This window comes from Cupressus sempervirens, chromosome 4, assembly GCF_028749045.1.
Source record: "Cupressus sempervirens isolate cs-2001-9-10 chromosome 4, ASM2874904v1, whole genome shotgun sequence".
Taxonomy (NCBI): domain Eukaryota; kingdom Viridiplantae; phylum Streptophyta; class Pinopsida; order Cupressales; family Cupressaceae; genus Cupressus; species Cupressus sempervirens.
The window spans coordinates 179,993,742-180,010,300 of record NC_143121.1 but is presented as its reverse complement, the minus strand read 5'-3'; positions in this window follow the sequence as shown (position 1 = coordinate 180,010,300).

The following is a 16,559-nucleotide window of genomic DNA, read 5'->3' as shown; positions in this document are numbered from 1 at the left end:
TTCTCTTCATCTTAAGGTTCAAACTTCTCAATCATCCAGTTCCTTTGGGACACATTCCAATAACTATCTCAAAAGGTGTCTTCTTAGTGCTCCCACTTATAGAATTATTGTAAGTGAACTCTTCTTTTACCAAAATCAAGTCCAAATTAGTAGGCTTATCTCTAACCACACATCTCAATAGGTTACCAAACTTATGTTTGCAACTTTAGTTTATTCATCTATTTGTGGATGAAATGTAGAAATAAACTTTGACTTTTCATTCAACTTCCTCCAATGTGTCCTCCAAAAATAACCAATAAATTTAATATCTTTTTCTAAAGCAATTGTTCTAGGAAACCCATGAAAACTCACCTCTTCCTTATAGAATAATTAAACCACATGTACAAGATTAGATGTCTTCTTACAAGTTATGAAATATGTCATCTTTGAAAATATGTCAACTACCACCAACACAAAATCATTTATTCTTCAAGTTCTAGGAAAACCAAGAGTGAAATCCATACTAATATCTTCCAGTGAAATGATGAATACAATCCCAAATTCTTACTAGTTCCTTTTGTTGTTCAAAAAATTCTATAACTTATTACTATCTTTTGTAAATCTTTATATATTTATGGCCAAAAGTATCTAATTGGAATCAACTTTATTGTTTTCTCAATCCCAAACTATTGAGCAAGTTGACCATTATGTTTTATTTTATGATGTTCTCTCTTATACAACATCTATGCATGCACAACTAAATTCCCTTAAACAAAATGTCTTCCTGAATGAAATATTTAGTCCACTTATCTCTCAAAATTTGTTCTTTACAAGATTTACAAGGTTCTACAAAATCAAGATTAGTTTCATACAAATACTTCAAATGATTAAAACCAAGTACCTCAACCCTCATTCCTATTAGAAAATTCATTCTTCATCAGAATACATAAGAAACTTTATCTGACTATCCACTTTTATGTTTCAAAGAAAAGGAAAGTTCCACAAAAACTCAATTGACTTTATATGTCTTCGATTAAACTTATTTTGACATCCCAAATATAGCTATAAAGCTTTATGGTCAGCGTATGATACAAAATATTTAGGCATTAAATGATGTCTCTATTTCTTTGAAGCTTGAATAATAGCATATAATTCTTAATCATAAGATGAATATTTTGTTATGGAATCATTCAACTTCTTACTAAAGGAATCTATTGGTCTTCCTTCTTGACTCAAAATAACTCTAATAGAACTTCCACTACCTTCACATTCAACTTGGGAAACATTACTAAAATCAGGCAAAGAAAGGGTAGGCAATTCAATAGTCTTTTGTTTCAATATTTCAAAGCTTTTTTGTGCTCCATGTGTCCATTTGAAATCCTTTAATCTCCTTCATATTCTCAGTCATAACATTATAAATAGAACTAAAATTTCTAATGAAGTTCCTATAAAATCTTTCCAATCCATTGAATGGTCCTACCTCTCCAAAAATTTTAGGTGTAGGCCAATCAAGAATAACTTTCACCTTCTCAAGATCCATCCTGATATCATCAACTGAAAAAAAGAAAAAGAAAAAAAAAAAAGATACACAATCTCTTCCTTCATAAATGAATGTTTCCTTAGGTTAATCAACAATTTCTCCTCTTTCAATCTCTACAATACTTGTCTACCATGCTCAAGATGATCTTCCTTAGTCTTATTGAATATCAAAATGTCAACCAAATATACAATAATTTTTTTACCCGAAACTATCTTCAAAACCTCATTCATCAACCTCATAAAAGTACTAGCTGCATTAGTTAAACCAAAAGACATAGGCAACCATTCATACAAATGTTCATTAGTCTTGAAAGAAATTTTCCATTCATCCCCTTCTCTAATTTTGATCTGATGATAACCACTTTTCAAATCAATATTTGTAATATATTTCACTCCAATCAAAATCTCCATTGTGTTGTTAATCCTAGGCAAAGGGAATATATATTTTATTCTTATATTTTTTATATCTCTAGAATCAATGCACATTCTCTATTCGCCATTTTTTTTAGGTGCTAACATAATAGGTATTGCACAAGGACTCAAAATTTCTCTAATCAAACCCTTCTCAAGAAATTCTTGCACTTGCCTATTTAATTTGATGTTCTCACTAGGTTTTAATCTATGTGGTTCTTTATTAGGTAAACTAGCTCTAGGTATTAAATCCATACAATGGCTTATACTTCTCACAGGTGGTAAAGCATGAGGCTCATTTTTAGAAATTATGTCTTGAAAATTTACAACAAGGGATTCAATCTCAGGTGCATGTTCTAACTCATCTTGTTTCTTAGTCTTTCTAGGAATCAAATAAAAAAACACATTATGTTCTTTCAGATCTCTAGCAAATTGATTACCTTCAACCAGAAATACTCTAACTGTGGTACATTGGTTCTATTAGCCTAGTTTTTCACCTTGCATTTTTTTGGTACACTCCATAGTGAAAGAACAAGTGATCATATGTTTAAAGTTGAGATGTGTTAAAAAACCCTAGATGAAATTATTTAAATTTCATGAAGCCTTTGTTATGTGCCTTAGTTTTCAAAATTTTAGAAAGTAGTATTTTATAAAATTTGTGTGTGAAGGTTTTTACCCTAAGGTTTTATCCTTACCTTTTCCCTTTTTTATTTTAAAATTACTTTCCTAGAATTTAAATATCCTTTGTCCATGGTTTTTAACCCTTTGTGAATTCCTTAATGTTTTCTAAACTGTTTTAACCATGACATGGTTTACATTTACTAACCATTGATCTCAAAAAGATCAACAATCAACACTTGCCTACATTATGCTTTTGTTTGACCTTTAGAAAATGTAGGGAAGTGTCTATTTCCATGTATCCCTTTGTGAAATTAGCTCCTAAATGTGTTGCAAAAGCTAGAGGTGTTAGAATGGTTTTAGAATTGTCAGATGGTCGTCAGAGCACGTTGGGAATTTTGAGTCATCTCATTGGTCAAGTTGAGCAACGAAGTTACCTTTTTGTAATATAAATTTGCACTATCAATCTTGGGAATATCTATGGTAGATGCATTACCAAAATATAAAGGTGACCAAAGTTTAAGTAAAGTGGGAAAGCACTTAGTTTCCATGTGGACAAGTGGAGCCAGTAATGCAACGAGTTGCTTAGTCACACAAAGTTGGAAAGCATGCTAACATGTTTCATAATTATTGGTGGAGTGGTCTACATGTTCATTGAGTTGGAAGGTGAATGCATCAGTGGTCCTAAAACATTGAAATTGGACTTGTAAAGTTGTAAGGATTTTCATAATCATTGATTCTTAAGATCGACAATCTGTGCTTTCCTATAATATGAAAGTGCTAGAGCATTAACTAATGTGGGGAAGCACCTTGTTAATGATGGCCATTTTCAAAAAGATGGTTAGTGTAGCCTTTTTAATTTCAAACTAAGTTGTCTGATTCTTGAGAATCGATGGTGGAATTTTAAACTTCACGGTGGGACACATAATGTTACTATTAAAGCATTAATTTTGATCAATGTTATTTTGTGTGAGCTTAATGTTGTAATAAAACTTTTGATTCTCCATTATTGAGCAATGAGGTTGTAGAATTCATGTAATGCAAAGATTTCCAAAGTGAAGGGTGAAATTTTCCAAGGGTTTCAACATATTGCTAAGAAAATTCTAGAGAAGAAAAGACAAGAAAAATGGGTAAGTCATCTGAGCTTCTAGAAAATTAAGGAGTTGTATTTGCATTAGGGTAAATTTTAAACATGTTTCTATGAAGGGATTTTTTAGGGAATGTAGATTATCTAAAGAGAGTAGTATATGATGACTTCCTAGAATAAATTCCATAGTTTATGAATGAACTAGCTAGGGGGAAATAGCATTTTTTGAAAATCCCTAGGTTATTGGTCAGTGATGGTTTCTATGATAAAGCAAACTAGTTAAGGGATGCTAAAGTTTCTATTAGAGGATTAGGGATTTTCCAAAAATGCTTTGTAGAAAGAAAATTAGATAGTATGACCCAATTAACCAAATTGTGAAGAGCCATGTTGGCGATAATCTTTTTAGGGTTTCACCAGAACTGATTAGAGAAAATTTTAAGCTAAACCCTTACCATACAGTTCATGAAAAAATAGGCATGCAAGACCTCGAAGCTAGGTATGATTCACAAATAGTATATCTAAGGTGAGGTCCATTGTAGGAGATTTTTTTGAAAATTGGATCGTTGTCCTTGGTTACAAAAAAAACTCCTAAGCCTTTGTTGAAGAAATGTTTCAACCCTAGAGCACAAGCCTTGTTTTTTTCTCTCTACAAGATCTTTGGCATGGATGAGCAAGACCATATCCTAGGATCTATTGTTTTCATTATAATTGCTCAAGCTTTTTAGTATGGAATGAGTTTTGTTTTTTTTATTTTGCTACTCACTTGGCTAAATAAATTCATAATCACTTAATAGGGATTGCAAAAGCTAAGGTTGATAAGCCCTTCTATTGGTACTCCATGCCCTTCTATTGGCACTCCATGCTTATGTACATATGCCTGTACGGAGTTACCTTTTTCTCTAAGGAGATGAAATTGGAATTGGAGAGAGATGGAGAGAAGCTAATTGTTCAACTATGGATTGCAAATATGACATGGGAGGTGACTGATGCTAGTTTTGTCAGATTTGATAGATATTTTTCTTCTAGGCTCATAATGTTGTTAGTAGGGGCTATCCCTAGAATACCACAACCTTTACTATAATTGATTAGACCTAAAGACCATGCTAAAGGAGTGATGGTGAGCCATAACTAGGGAGATATCACCACATATATAGTGTCTATTATTTTCAAAGTTTATGGTTTTCTAGGAAAACCACATGTGTGAAATTACCAAGTGCCTTTAATAGTAGAAAATTTCTAAACTTTTGTGGCAAATTGAATCAGTTCAGGAGAGAGAATTTCTAAGTAAATCTAAAGCTACATTATTTCCATAGCTTACTATTGTCCATAACTTTATTTTTGTCAAGAAGGGATGGAGGAATATGGAGAATTTTTTTGATAGATATCAAATGGCTCAATCTCATGCCCATTTTACAGATTTGCAAGGATTTTATAACGTCTTCAAAGAAAGAAAAAAGGCTAATGCTCATAAGAAATTAGTATACTTTCCTAAGAACATAGTTAGAAATAAGTTCTCATTACAAGAACAAGAGTTTACGAAGGAGAAATGGAAATTATATAGTAAAATCCTAAACTTTATAAATGCTTTTGAGAAAGATTATGATCCCCTGGGAGATAGGAAATATTGGGGTATGAAAGTAGATATGTTGATAAATAATTTGTTGGGATCATGAAAATAATGAATGAAAAGAAAGAAATTCTGACACAAGCATACCTAGACCAATCCATTGAGGTGGAAAGGAGGCTGGCAAGAAAAATGATTTTGAACCTAGGGCAGTATACATCACATAAAAGAGTCAAGTATATTGTGGCCAAGAGTGTATAGTGTGTTCCTCTATACAAAAGACCAAGGTCTGAGAGCCCACCTAATACACATGCTCCCAAGAAACAAAAGTTGGGGTTAGCATCATCTTCTAATGTTGAAGAGCACTTGCCTACCTAGACTCCACTCAAGATAGATGATGAAATATCCTTGAGAGAAGAGCTAAGATAGATTGGAGGGGAGAGGAATATTGTGGTCACAACTACAGATATTGAAGAAGAACTACCTAAAGAACCTCCTATGCCAACAATAGATCTTACTGTTGGAAATTTCAAAGGTAAAGGAATAGATCTTGTGATAGCATAGGATACTAAGAAATTTATTGATTATGAAAGTTTCCTAAAATATAGAGTTTTTTCTCAATTCGTATGGAGGAGAAACATTGATAATTTTGAAGCTAAGTGTAAACTAGTCAAAGTAGAGCAACTTAATAAAAAGGGCTTTGATATTGAAGAGGAAGTTAAAGCTAATTTTATAGAAGAGTTTGCACAAATAACTCCTTAAGGGGGAAGACAATTTTTGAAGGAATCAAGAATTTTGATTTTATATGAATGGGACATAGCGAATGATATGATTTTTGATGTCATGAGAAAAGAAAAGGCCACTCAATTTAAAACTAAGGAAGAGGTCTTGTAGGCACATAAAGGATTAGAAAATAGTGATGATCAACATGAATTGGTGATATGGTTCATTGAAAAAAGGGATAAGACCAGGATATAAGAAGTTTCAGATGTTGAGCATATAGAAAGCCTCATGGTCTATAGAGCAAAGGAAGTGGACAATAAGAAATTATCTAGAATGACCAAGGAAATAGTGGACTTTGGAGTTGTTTTTGTAGCAAAGATTAAATCAAAATCCTTGAGCTTAATGCTAAGTTTTAAGAGATGCTCGAAGAATATGAGGTCAGAGGGAATGCGATACATCAATTAGAGTCTTAGATGTCCTAGATGGATAAACAACTTGGAAAGAGAAAGGTAGGAGAATCTAGCTAGACTGGAACTGCTTATCCTTGTCCTCTAATTGAGCCCTTTAAATCAACTACTATTGTACACCTAGTAGATACTCTATAGAGGCCAAAATTTTATACTACTGAGGAGTTTGAAGAAGAGAAGAATAAACTCTAGGCATTATATGTGGACTTAAATGACTTATATGAGGACAAAATCAGAAAAACATTCTTGTATCTAGTGGATAGGATTGAATGACCAACATTTTATGAACTAGTAAACATAATGGAAATGTGAAATGAAATAAAAGGTGGTGAAGATTCTTTGAATCCCATTATGACTAAATGAGGTAGCAAGAACAAGGATGTCACCCTTTTGTGTGTTTCAGTTATTAGTTTGTATTGTGAATAGATAGAATTTTTTTGACATAACTAATGATTTATCTTATTTTGATAAGAAGAGGGTTGCAATACAAAAGAGGATAATAATTTGTTTTTCAAAATATATTGCTGAGTAATTTGAACTTCCCCCATGCACTTAGAAAAATAGATAAATTAAAAGAAAAAGGAGAATGGGCCAAAGAGTTAGATGATTTATTATGCCATAGAATTAATGGGGTTATAAGTGAAAAAGGGGCATACACTATGGGCAATGACAACTAAAGAAATTGTTAAAGTTCAATTACTCTATAATTTTATTAGAGAAGAATTTTTTGAAACCAATAAGTTAGGAGATTATGTGATCAAAAAACAATGAGAGGTTTTGAGTTTTGATTAGCCAGATGAAACACTTTTTAACTAGTGTATGGAAGATTTTTTGTGCTCAAAATAGTTAGTCATTGGTGAGACTAAAGAAGATGAGGTGGACCAAGATGAGATGTAAGCAACTGATGCATCAATTAAAGTAGAAGAAGGCAAAGATTTGCTATCAGCTGTAATAATGAGCACAAAAGCCCAAATTGATGGCATGGTAGTAGGAGGATTGATTTTTGCAATACACCAAAATTGGCTCATTGCCATGATACCAATTATAGTCTATTCTAATAATTTATAATGTTCTATTTCATTAGACAAATTATTTTTCTAACATTTGTTGCTTGACTTAATTGTCAAATGCAAAAAACCCTAATCTACATTCATCATATTTCCTATTTAATTCCTATAGTACTCACTCATATTAGCCACATTAAACCTATTTGATTTTAATTTAATTTAATCTAAAGTATTCATACTTTATCTATCTCCTAATGCTAATTTACTATGAGGATAAATTTATTTAATTTAATAAATATGCCTATTTTAATTAATTAAATGAAATTATTTAATTAAATAGAAAAGTTGTTTCTAATTAATTAAGCAAAGTTATTTAATTAAATAGGAAGTCATTCCCAATTAATTAAATGAATTTATTTAATTAAATAGAAAAGTGTCTCTAATTAATTAAATGAATTTATTTAATTAAATAGAAAAGTGTCTCTAATTAATTAAAGAAAATTATTTAATTAAATAGAAAAGGTATTTATGAGAGCATATCTCATTTTATTAAATTAAATATTCTTCCTAATTCTACTCTTTAGTTCAAAAATGGGAATTCCTAGATAACTAGTGATCAAATTAGAAGTGATCTAGATCACTTGCCCTCACACTAAAGTCTATCTAAGCTGACTGACTCTTACACTCAAATCTAAGCTAGTTAACCCCCTTTAATTTGGGAATCTTCCACCATGATTGAACCTTATCTTCAATCCTATCTGTTGATTGGAATTGATCTCAACTGTTGAATAATTTCAGGATTTCTATTTAAGAGATCCTCAATTCTTCATTCTGAGGGGAGAGGGATTGGAATAGATGTCAAATTACTACTACATTCTACACTCACATAGCTCATTGCTATCTTTCATACATTTCTTAGCTTAATTTCATATAGTTTTAGAAATGTATACATTTAGCGTAATTTTCTTTACATATTCTTAGATTAAAATGCATATCTCATTCTAGAATACTTTGCACATTCATTTAGATTAGTTGCATTTCTTTAAATCCTTTGTTCTTAAACGGTCTAGTTGCTTACACCTCAAATCTAAGGATATCTAATAAGCAAAATCCCTTTATATAGGAGGCAACAGGTCACGCTATCAAGCATTCTGGATGAACAATTCAATGTTCATTTGAAGATGACTTCACAGGTAATGACCATGTTGAAGTGTGTGTGTTAAATAGAGGCCGCATATTCATGCTTACATTTCTGGCGCCCACTGTGGGGCTGAGAAAATCAATTTCTCAAGCCTTCTTTGCATATTTTTATTAATTTTCAAGCTCTTTGTCCATACAGTTTTGTACAGAGTCTAGAATCTTTGCATGAGATAATCCATTTTCGCACAAGGATTCTAAATTCTCGTGTGAAGATTCTTTTCAGTTCACATAAGAAAGTACCCAAGCACATGAGTCTTTGTGTGACACCTTATTTCTTTGCTTAGGCCGTAAAAGGATTTCTCATGGATTTTCTAGAGATCTCATGCGAGATCTTGTAATAGTAGCCTTTGTTTCAAGAATTTTTACTTTACAATTTACTCAATTTCCTTAACGCACTTTTCTTGGAACCTCTTTTGCTTTGTTTCTCTGGTTTTTTTTTCTGCAGTTTAACTGTTGTTTGTAGGACGATTTGTCAAAGGCTTCTTATAAAACCCACTCAAACATGGACTAACTATTTTCTTGCAGAACGATTGCCAAAGACACATTTTTCGAAGACTATACTTAAAACCCACAAAACAATGTGTCTTCTTTTCTTATTTTCTAAACTAGATTAAATAGGGGCTTGTGATCTTCCTAGGGTGCAAGCTAGAAGAATAGGGGATTATTCTCTTCACCACTTGGAGGTCATGACCAAGGGTGAATCAGAAACCTAAACACTTCTAAAAAATAGCATTCTAAAGAAGGCAAGCATCTTAGTGATTCTCTACTATGGGTCCTTTTCTATGAAAGGATGATTGTTTCCTTTTAGGGAATCAAAATATTGAGGATGGACAAGTTTGGATTGATTAAGCTAAGTTGGTAAATTAACTTGTTTTGCATGTTTGGATGAGAAAGTAAGCTAGAGGAGTATACTCTTTCCCCTCGAGGGAAATTAGAAACTTTGACCCTTGCATTCAAATCACTAGTCATACTCAATCCTTTAGAGGGCCTTCCGAAGTAATCCAACCTCTGGGAGTGACCCAAGTGAGCACACTCCTTTCGCTGCAAATTCCAACTCACTATAATCAAGATACTTTTTAGAGTGAAAGACTCCAAAGCCGGATTAATTTCTTTCCCTTGTTTCTTGATATCACATATCAAGGGGAAGCTCTATCTATTGCACTAGTCGGTGCTGACCCCAATCTTGCTAAGTAAGTGTGTGCACTCTCAGATATTGGTGTGGGTTGATGGTCTCAACTTTTCTTCTAGAGCCATTGCAAATTAATATGAATGGAATCCAAGTAAAAACCTTGTACTTAGAAGCCACCTGGTTCACCTCCAAAAGGAGGCATAATCTTTGTGCAAGGAGAGGGAAGAATCTCTCCTGTAGAACTCACCATAGGCATGATACTAGACATTTGAAGGTGGTATATGTGCTCATCCCCTACCATAAGGGTGCTTGTTTAGCATATACTATTGATTCCTTTGAATATACCAAAAACATGGGCACCCTCTAGGGGGTGACATGGCTGTGTGAGCTACACGCATGTGCATAAGTTGTGGGACAAAGGTTTTGCCTTCTCTACCAATTTTTGTTTTTAGGGATAAAAGTGTGTTTTTTCTTGAGTCATAAACAAGTCCAAAACTATCTACAACAAACAAAGGTCAAGACTCCCCTATCTTTTTGATTTGCTTTGTCCTCGGTAGGACTATTTTTGACTACTGCTTGCTTCCCACTATCTTGTTCAAATACGTTGCCTTGATTGAATCTTGAAACATTGTCCAAATGTCTTACTAAGTTAACCTTACTATCTATCCAAAAAAAATTTCTAGTTATTCTATCTAATCTATCCAAACAATTGAGAAATCTCTTCAAAATATCTCGACCTAATTTTTGCATAGAACCTTGTACTTTCTCGTGCAAGAATTCATCTTTTTGCGTGAGCCAGTTTAGGTCTTCACGCGAGATCTTGCATATACCCACATGAGATCTTGAAATTGTCTTAGCTATCCTATCACTTATTTGCATGAGCCATAGAAAGTCTTTGCACAAAATTAAATTACTATCATGAGTCTTTGCATGATCTGGTGAACTTTCTCATGTAGCTTACATAGAATCTTTGCATGAGATCCTATTCCAAAACTATCTAATTAGCTTATTTAACCAATCTATGATCTGCATCTAGTTAGTTTCCTACATTGATTTGTCACTTCTCTGTCTATTCACAGTCCTAAATAGTGGCATTTAGCTCAACCAAAGATTTGTGGTCTGCATTTTGACTAGTCTTATCTTGTAGTTCTCTAGATTCTTGTTCCTTTGTGCTTGTCATACTCTATGTTATGATAGTCATAACCTTTGTCTATTCTAGCCTTCAAATTAGACTATTTATGCCTTAGTATACCATACTCTTACCTGTCCTATTGAGACTAAGTTTTATTGTGGCCCTTGTCTAGGTTCTTGCTTCTTGTCCTCGCCTATGACTTCTGCAACAAGAAGCGACAACGTATTTTATCCTCTTAGACTTAGGCAAGATCATGCTAGGGGTCATAATCATGGTAGAGGCTACCTTCGTTTTGTTCCACAACCTGCATTTAGTTCCTTTAGTGAGACATCTTCACAGTCTCCCTCACCTGTCAGATCATCTTGAGTTCAGTGAACGTTTTTTATAAATCTGCAACAAACCAGGAACCCTCTATACCAAGAAGATCCTCAGACTAGAAAAGGTCCCAAATCCTTGAACAAAACACTTGAATTCTTTTTCAAAGGACCTTTCCAATCACAATGCACTGAAACTAAACACATTCCCACAATTCTTAATTATGAACCTAAACATGGTAGTCATAGCAGACATCAAGAATCACCTAGGAATGACAAAGAGAAAGACCATGACACTGATGAAGAATAGGAAGAGGTGGAAATACTTCCTAAACATATAGTCAAATGTCGCAAAGACAAAAACTTTCAAAAGGTCATGGGAATCCTACTCAACAAAGAAAAAGAAAAGTACTCTCTCAAACTTGCCCAAGAGGTGGCTAAGTTGCCCTCTCATTTCAATGTGGAAACCATTATCATGCCTGAAGAAGAAAGTGAGACTTCTAAACTCCAAAATAAATTGAAAATTATGCAAGATCAACTAGCTCAAATGATGCATTAGAAAGAGAAACCCATGAAAACATACACATTGGATGCTCTTTGTCCATTTCCATTTGACAAAAGTGTAAACATGGCACCTTTCCCATGAGGCATAGAGCTACCCAAGTATGACAAGTACTTTGGTACCATTGATCACCAAGATCACTTGCGTGAATTTGATACTTTTTCTATGGAGTTTATACATGATCAAACACACCTCATGCATTTATTCCCTAGAAGCCTAGGTGGTCAGACTTTAGAGTGGTTTTCACATTTACCTCCTACTATCGAGATGTTTGATGAAATCGCCAATCTATTTGTTTAGCAATATTCTCATAACATTCAACACTTTGTTAATATTTGAGATCTATGCAACCTTAAGTAGAAAGTTGGAGAACATTTTCTCACATTCCTCCAACAATGGAGACAACTATACACTAAGTATTCCTACAAAATTCTAGAAATGGAGAAGCTTGACATTTTCACTGATAACCTCCTCCCTGATTTTAGATATAGAGTCCAACTTCAACGTCCACATACCTTTGAAGACACGATCACACAAGCTATCTGTATTGAAGAATTTATGATCAAGAAAGGTGAACTCAATCTTCAGAGGGACATAAAACAAGGTTCCACTTCCAATAGGGATACAACTAAATAGGTCAACAAGAACCAATAAATCATACATGATGGAGTTGTTGAAAATGTCACCCCCAAACCTGTTAAAGAAGATTTTAATCTCATAGATGGCCTCAAAGTAGCCAAAAACTCTAAGAAACCTCCTCCTGACAACAAGACATCCAGGAACAAACCAAGAAACTCATGGACCACACACCCCAAGCGAGAGTATACACCCTTGGGAGAACCTTTGGATGTAGTTTACAAAACATTGCTACAACATAAGCTTATTTCACCAATGGACAATCCGCATCCCTATGATCCACAACCATGCCCACCATGGTGGAATGAAACCTCATGTTGTGAGTATCACCAAAATAACGGACACAAAACTAGCAACTACATAAACTTGCACCATAAAGTCTAGGACATGATTGATGTTGGTGATTTTATGGTAGATGGACATAACAAAAACTCAGACTACTAGGCATTTAAAGAGCCTTTCCCAGGCTATGAAAAAGGAGAGACTTTGAAAACACAACCCAACAACAAGGTCAACTATGCATATTCAAATGATGAAAATGTGATCAACATGGTTGAACCTACAGATTCTAAATATTGCGATGTTATTACCATAAAGGGCAAAAAAGATAGCGACAAACCCAAGGCATCATTTTTCTTGAGGGGTTCTACTCTCAACACAATGGATAATACACCCTCACAACACTGTGCTAATGTTGTCACTCGCTCTTGTGCCAAGTTAGTGTTCAAAGGCCTTGCACCTTCTACTTCCAATCTTGAACAACACAAAGACAAAGTCCTCACTGATCCATCTAGCAAAGGTGCAAAACTCACAAAAAACTCAACGACAACTAGTTATAGTGTTCTCAATCAATTGAAACAAACTAATGCTCAGATTTCCATCTTTGAGCTACTTAAAATCTCGCCTGCTCATAGGTAGATTCTAGACAAAGCCCTCGCTGAGGCAAATGTTCCTCTAGATCTTGATCTTGAGCAATTTCAATCCATGGTAGGTCACCTAACCTTGCTTTATCTTATGACCTTCTCTAAGGAGGATGATAACTCACTGAGTTACCTACACAACCAACCTCTACACATCAAGCTTATGATCCATCAGACACGTATTCGTCGAGTACTCATCATAATGATGCTGGCCTAAATATTGTCTCTATTGCTCTCCTTAGAAAATTGAATCATTTTGAGGACTCTATTGATCCTCGATGTAAGATCACTATCAAAGCGTATGATGAAGTGGAATGAAAGTCTCTAGGTCTTGTGGTCTTACCCATTCATGTCGGTCTTGTAGAAAGGGATGTCACCTATCAGGTGCTTAACATTCCTTTGGTTTACAACATTCTATTAGGATGGCCATGGATACATGAGATGCATGCTATGCCATCCACATACCACCAATGCATCAAGTTCCCATTTCATGGCTCCAAAGCTATTATTCCTGCCACTACTAGCTATACCTGCAATATGCTCAAAGTTACTAAAACTTTCATCCCTGCTAATCATGACTCCACTGATTATCATGACAATAAGCTTAAAAAAAATTGAGCAGTCATTCAAACTAAAAGAAACTAGCATGGGAGAGTATTACATTGAACCAGTGCTATCATTAACATCTCTCCCAGAGTCTCCTTAGCATGATGGGAGACCCTTAGAGGCAAACAAGTTGTTCATTTTGACACTTCAAACCAAGTATAATGGCACTTTTGTCAAGGCTATAGTTCCCTTAGAGGATGAAAGTGAAAATAGAGCCATTTTTGCATGGCTTTACAGAGAAGAGGCTCCAATAGACTTAACAGAGAAAGGTCAAGAAATCACTCCTAAGAAATATGGGCCTAGTCCTAAGCTTATGAAACATTTTGGTTACAAGGGAACTAGCCCTATTAGATGCAATAACAATGGCCTAATTGATCCTATCAAACCAATAGCTCGAAGCAACAGTGATACAACTGGCCTAGGATTTAAGAAGGTTCCTTTCCATTTGGGACCAAATAAATCCATACCAGAACCTAAGAGTTCATATGGAAATGAGTCATAAGTTGAGTCAGATACTTGAGAGGAAGAATTTTATGATGAGGATTCCTATCCTCATCCTATTCCTCAAGATCTTGCTAAATTCTTCACTAAGCTAGATGACTTTGTGCCACATGTTAGCACTGTGGATGATACTAGTGACTCTTCTGAAGACAATACTGAGTAACTCAAATATCATTCAGAAAAGGGAGGATCTAGTCAATCATTACATATTGAGTATTTATATAAGAACCCAGAGGATGAAGGTGAGTATGTCCCCATCACTATTGGGGAGTTCTATAGCCTCTCACCATGTAGTACTAATTCTAAAAAATATGAGTTTGACTCTCTTTTAGAAGCTACTACTGATAAAGACATTGACCAAGTCCATGTCTATGAAAACCAAATTGAAGTGGGTGAAATGTCTAGGTTTAGGTCACATGGGTCTGATCCAACTAGTTTCCTAGAGTCATCAATGGCTGACATTCACACTCAAAAGTGTTTGAACACATTTGTGGATGAGGTCACCGTAGGTCTCAAATTGCTGGTCTAAGCACTTAATGACTATACTATGAATGTGATTGAACTAGCCACAACTCTCTCACTCACACATCCTAAGCTTATAGACTAGAACCCTAATGCATCTAGCAAAGTCCCCACATTCTAGAATGACTATGCTCTCACTTGTTACCTAAATGCTATCGAACCTATAAAATCTTCCACCAATTAGTAGAGTGTCAACATGACTAAGGCTAACATCAAATATCTCAGTAATACAATTAAAAAGGAAAAATGAAAAAGGTTTGATGGTGAAAACCACATTGTGGCTGTGTCAAAACCCAAAAAAGTAAAAACAAAAGATGTATCCAAAGATGAAAACCTCTCTAAGGAACCTATGGATGAGATATTTGATGTGCTTCCCAGTCACTTTCGAGAGAGATCATCAGTGTTGATAGAGCCAATGCAGCCAATTAACCTAGGCACAAAAGAACATCCTCATATGATACATCTAGCACAGTTGCTGTCACTTGAAGAATAGGAAGAATTTATTGCCTTTTTCAAAGAAATTTTTCTTGGACATACTCTGACATGCCAGGACTAGGTCTTGATCTTATCATACATCACTTGCCCATAGCACCAAGCATCAAACTAGTTAAATAGAAGCTTCAAAAAATGCATCCTCATGTTGCATTGCTCGTTAAAGAAAAATTGGAGAAACTTCTAAAAGCTGGTTTCATCCGTGCAATTGATTATGCTAAATGGATATCCAACATTGTTCCAGTTTCCAAGCATGATAAATCTATCAGGGTTTGTACTGACTTCTGTGATCTCAACTTGGCATGTCCTAAAGATGACTTTCAGCTTCCTAATATTGATATGATAGTTGACATGATAGTTAGCTATGAGATGCACTCACTTATGGATGGACTTTTTGGATAAAATCAGATAAAAATTGTGCCAGAAGATCAAGAGAAAATGGCTTTCACATGTGCATGGGGAACCTTTTGTTGGATTGTAATGCCATTTGGCTTGAAGAATGTTGGTGCTACATATCAAAGGGCTATTACTACAATTTTCAATGATATGATGCATAAGACCCTGGAGGACTACGTTGATGATACCTTGGTCAAAAGTGCTAATGGAATTGAAGTGGATCTGGAGAAAGTACAAGCAATAATAGACATGCCACCACCTTAGAACATCAGTCAGATGAGAGGACTACAAGGATAGTTGGTGGATAGATCACAACCCTTCATAAAGACCTTACATAAGGGTGTGAAATTCAATTGGAGCTAGCATAGTGAGCAAAGATTAACATAGATCAAACAATATCTTTTCAATACATTAATCTTGATGCCTCCTATCCATGGGAAACTTTTTATTTTATACATTTCATCAACTAAAATGTCTCTGGGAATCCTATTGGCTCAGGAAGATAATGACAACAAAGAAAGAGCTATTTACTACTTGATCCAGACACTAATGTCTTATGAGAAGAACTACAACATTATTGAGAAAGCTTGCTTGGTAGTTATCTTTTCTTCCCAAAAGTTGAGACACTACATACTTGCCCACACTACACAACTCATGGCTGAAATAGATCCACTAAAGTACTTTCTTAGTAAGGTGGCTTTGACAGGAAGATTGGCTAAATGGGTTTTGATACTCAATGAGTTTGACATCCAAT